The following is a 5,545-nucleotide window of genomic DNA, read 5'->3' on the forward strand; positions in this document are numbered from 1 at the left end:
AACAGTGGATGGGAGGAACGCCAGGCTGTGCTTACTTCGGCAGTCGTAAAAGTCGCTTTTTATTACGAAAGCCATGAATTGGATTTACCTGATTTACGCAGTATCTCCATTATTATTGCGATCGTATCTCGTGTCATGTCCCCGGCCCCACTGGAGCTGTGTAAGGCGACGAAAATATTTAGGTGTATTATGGAATCGAATGAAATTGCCTGTTGAAGGGAGTGGGTTATCTGTTATCCTTTTCAGCGACATCATGGAGCAAAGGGGGCGGGTGATTTAGCATACAATAAATAAGTTAATTGACAATAAAATTCCTGTTATTTGTCTGATGGCGATGTTGTGAAAAGTGCTAATAGACTTTTCCTAATATTAATATTGTCCTGGGCTGATAATGGCCTGTTTTATATTCCGCCTGTTACTATTATTATGCGCCACGTGCTCAATAGTGAAATTTAGTCACGTAATCAATTTGCTTCAGCCAATCTATTACCCTTTGTGCTCAGTAATTTTCGGTTATTTTTATTAAGGATTTTCGGATAGGGAGTCGATTCAGGAAGCGTTTTTTTGTCAGAAGCCAGGAATCACATCACATAAAAATCACAACGCGGGGAACCGTAAGATCCAACAAACCAAATGGATTTCGCGTTTAAGCCTCCGTGACCTCTGCAATATGGAAATATGAAGATTGGTGCCGTTCGTGGTAATGTGATTTATCCTTACGTTGGTACAATCCTATATTGATTACGGGTCAATGAGGTCATTTCAATCAATAGGAATTTCACCGTCGATATGAATTTACTTTACATGTGTATCGTTTGAGAAAGGCATTAGATCAAGGAGGAAGGGTGGATTTATGTTCGACCTAAATGGGATTTAGATTTCAATCATAAGGTATATGAATTCAGTGGGATAATGGGCTGGTAAAAGGAAGATGGGTTCCCAGCGGGTAGTCGGTTAAAATTTTGAACAGAAAAGATAAAAAAGAAGCTCCAATATTTACATTGAACTAAGCGTTAAATAGCTAGAAGTGCGGAAGGGATAAAAATTTCCGGAAATTAGAAGCTGAGATATTGTTCAGGATAATGGCAAATAGGAATGGAGTAGACTTAGAACAGGAAACGTAATATAAATTTAAGTGCTTTTCACATTCAGGTCTCAAATTGCTTTTTAGATGTTGTACACCTTGGTATTTTAACCGGGGGAAGGAAACGATGAACGATTGCATTTCCAGAGAAAGGCAGTTTAGCTTCATCATATTCAGATTTGCCACAAGATATATATCAATTTGCCGGTCAATTCCTTCTCTAAAATCAGCGATCACCAATTTCGAATCCTGTCCCAAAATTCTCAATATTAATGGAAATATTGGCATTTAAAGTTTTTTCAGCTAATAGTGAACTAGAGAAAGAAGTCGTTGGAAGTTGCTTGTTAAGCGCGACAACCGGGGTTCAATCAAAGCATATCAGAATGCGATTTTTAGAAACCCTGGATCCGCACCGAGGTTCTCCAGTTCATTACTCCTTCTTCCCTGCATACGTCATCACCCTCCCATCGCATCTTATCATAAATATTTCCCTTAAAATTAGTAGTCATAATAATAAAGTCAAGAGTAGTTGCTTTACGTCCTAGACGAACTATTGTGCTCCTTTGGGTTATACGTATCTGAACGGCTCATCGGTTAGAGCGCTGGACTATCGCAGCGGAAGGTCGCGGTTCAAATTTCAGTTCGGTTCTGATTGGTGTTGTTATGGTCACTGGATGTCGGATACCAGTCGACTGTGAGTGAGTACCTGAGTCAAATCAGGGTAATAATCTCAAACGAACGCAATGCTGACCACATTGCCCTCTACAGGGTATTGTTATCCTGTATGGTACTGTTACGGTCTTGAATGAAGTGCTCTAACACACTTTACGGCTCAGATACAACTGGATTGTTGCACCAAAAGTTATTATTATTATATTAGGTTATATAACACCTACTAACTATAGTATTGTACAAGTCTCAGAGACTGTCCCAGAGCACGCATTGAGCTTTCGTCACTCCCTTCATAGAATCTGCAGGTAGTGCTCGCAGGTATCACTGGCTTCTCCAGGTGATAATTTAGCCTTCAATGACCAGTGAATATACTTACTATGATCCGTTGGATCTTCTTGGTGAGTTTTAAACAATCTAGAGTTGATATCCTCCCCATGAACACCCTGGACTGCTCCGTTCCTGGCTGGTTCGCCTAGTCCAATTAACTGAGACGTTCTTCTTCATTTTCTAGCATAGTAGCCATCAAACTATTTCCGATTCCATTGAGAGGCTCTGATCCGCATAAGGACGTCCCTACTTCTTTCATGGCCCACTCATCCGCTGCCTTCTAACCAAATTTGGCCTGGAACCCAGGGTATGTCGACCTTATTGGCGTTCCCATATCAGTTTAGGGTTTACCCGGTTGGACCTAAGGAGAGAGAGTCGTTGGCTGTGGGTCAGAACAGGTATATTGCCTTTCTTATCACCTTTTAACTCGCCTTCCCTTTGTAAATTTTCCAGGCACGGTTTTCCCCGTTCGTTTAGATATATTTATATTTGTTAACTGTGATTTGATCTGCAAGGCGGCGGAATCGCCAATCCTGTAAAGGTTTTCCGGAGGATTTTCTTTTCGAAAACGACTTCGAGTTCACAAAGCCATTTAATTATAACCCAAGTTATAATTTTGAGTGGGTATGATAGATTACAGAGAAAGAGCTGTCATGCAGCTAGCCCACATCCTGTCCCAATATAGGACTGATGTAAAAGCATTGAAAGTTGCGTTGGAGAGGGACCGCTTTCCTGAAGAAGAGTCACTACACCATATATTATAGTGTCCATCCAGTAAAGCATGTCCGAGCACATGTTTCTTAGTCAGGCAAAAAATGGAAGCTGCTGTTATCGGCTTTGTACTGTGCCCTTACGAGGCCTATGGTAGAAAAGGAAGACGAAGCAGACCCCGGCTGAGATGGAGCGATAGTGTAGACCAGGATGCCAGACAGCTTTTAGGGATATTATTAAGGCAGCCTTAGCTCGGATACCGGTTGTTGCGCCGTTGATGACGATGATGATAGATTAAAACATGTTTTGTTGATTGCAAATAACCGTACAGCGCCACTGTCTATTTATAACATTGACCATCGATTGTGTAGAAATAATCGTTCATTCCTGATTTACGGATCATTTTGATCAATACCAGGTTAAAGAGGGTCCATGATAATGCTTCTCGGTACCACTTTGTATAGATTTTAGGTGTTGAATGCTGTGGTTTTGACTATCACTCTACCAGTTTTATAGAAGTTTTCCTAGAATGTTGGATTCATTCATGAACATGTAAAGCTTTACCCTCGCTATTCTACCATAGGCAGCCCTGAAGTCTATGGAATCTACTCCATAAGTTTTTCCATTAATTAGTGCAGGAGAAACACTCAATTAGTTGCTCATTTTGCTGGGTTTCTGGACGCATGGGACTAGCACCTCAATTAGGGAAGCATAGAAGAGTTGTATTTAGCAATGTGTGATTAATGCCTTCTGGTTCCCTGGTCTCCATACATCTGTTTGGTGTTAGATATAAAGAGCGTCGAGCAAAGAGAAAACAGTTAGTGCCCTGCTGTGTTTTTCAAATTCAAGGATACTCGCCGCTCCTAATGTTCTCACTGTCACTCTAAACTTCATGATTCTCGTTTAGGTTGCCGCCAACTGTTTGAGGCTGTGTGGCTCGCAGCTTCAGCTCTTTCTGTGTTGCTACTGCCGCTTTAGTGAGGTTCTCTTTTAAAGATTTTCAGTACCGTTTCGGAAAATTTGGATTTTGCATCTTACCTCTAGTGTGTCACTTTTGCATTTTCATCACATATGGTCAATCAAGTTGAATATACCATATTTTCTTTCATTTACCCTTCTATAGAAAGATTATGTTTGATTTTGAACTATACAGTGTGACAAGAATGGTGTACCTATCAATTTAAAAGTGCCATGTTAAGTGCTGCCAAGTGGTCTAAATTAAGGCATCTGCAGTATTTCTTTAAAGACACCTGCTCCATGTCTGCATATAAGCCATTCTTCCTTCATTCGCAGTAATCAACTAGGCCTCTGCGTCCTCCAGTATGTCTTCCTCATACGGCTTCCTGATTCTGTTCGTAGCTTTTGTGCTATATCGCTAAGATTGAATTGCTATTTCAGTGCAGCCCAGATCTCTTTCCGGTGGAGTTTTCCATTCGATTGTTATCTTCTGTTTTCTGACTCTAACTTGCTCCCCAACCCTATCGTCAGCTTACCACAAAAACTATTCATTGGTCTATTATCTATTTAACTGCAGCATAAGATTCTGTTTTCTGGCTCGTATTGCCACTGGCTTAGCTTCCTTCGGTGTAGGGGCATTTCGCTACTTCTTAGCTTCCTGGATTCCCAAGGGCTCACTGGCAGCGTTTTTACTTTGTTTAATCGTTTTTTCACCTGCCTGTTTCTTAAGGTGGCTTTGGCTTTGCCACTTGATGCACGTTTTACGGCTGTCTTTGATGAATTTATACAGCTTATTTATACGTTCCCAACCGAGAGCCAATTTTATTTATAGTACAACCGGAAATCTACTTTAATACTTTCAAATAAAATAATGTCTACGGCTTCCAATTCATAAACGAGGCGTTGTCACCGAATTGGTAGGAGACTTCGCGTTGGCCATATCATTCCGTCACTCCATGGAATTAGAAATCCATGTCAGTGAGACTATCTGGACGACAAAGTCTTGGCTTGAGAAGAGCTAGAACTTGATGGTTAGTTAACTTCTCATTCAGATTGTCAAAGTGCAGTCTACTATATCTTATCATAGATATTTTTCTTTTTGTTATCGGTGTTTTTCGTGCAGTCTTCACCGGAGGACGTGGAAGACTTCAATAGCCCAAGACATCTTTCCTCAAAAACCTCGACTATCCTAAACCTTGGCCAAATAGCTTTGAATTTGGAACGAGACTCAAGTGGAATCGGACCGAAGATGAGCACTAACAAAACCATGATTTTCAGCCTAACGGGTAATGACACTCTCCCTATCTACATTTATGGACAGAGGATCGAAAGCGTTGATTAAATTGTATTTTAGAAGCGTGATTTCCTTTGACGGCGTCATTGAACTTGATGTTGATCGATGCCTTAAAGCGCTAAATTCGCCTTTGGCACTTTGTTTAAAATGAGGAAATTCAGTTCTCCAGATCATGTTGTACTCTGGTTTAATATTATTAAAAATGAAGCATTTGGTTGGTGACAAAAGCGGAGTCAAAAGTCGAGACTCGACAAAAGGTCTTCTAAACCGCCTTCAAAGTCCCAGGCCCTGCTTAATACAGAAAGAAATATTGCCACCGTGATGGTAATAAAATCTATCCAGCCTCAGTAAGCTGACCAGGGAGGTACTCAAAATCTGGAACTGGAGAGGTACAAGTCGGCCATCGAAACCTCAAAGAAACTGTCTTAGCTGGACTATTGTCAGATCATAGAAACATCAGCGACTTAGTAAGATGGCCAAAGAACATAGGAGCCCATCCT

This window comes from Hermetia illucens, chromosome 5, assembly GCF_905115235.1.
Source record: "Hermetia illucens chromosome 5, iHerIll2.2.curated.20191125, whole genome shotgun sequence".
In the NCBI taxonomy this organism is placed as follows: Eukaryota; Metazoa; Arthropoda; class Insecta; order Diptera; family Stratiomyidae; genus Hermetia; species Hermetia illucens.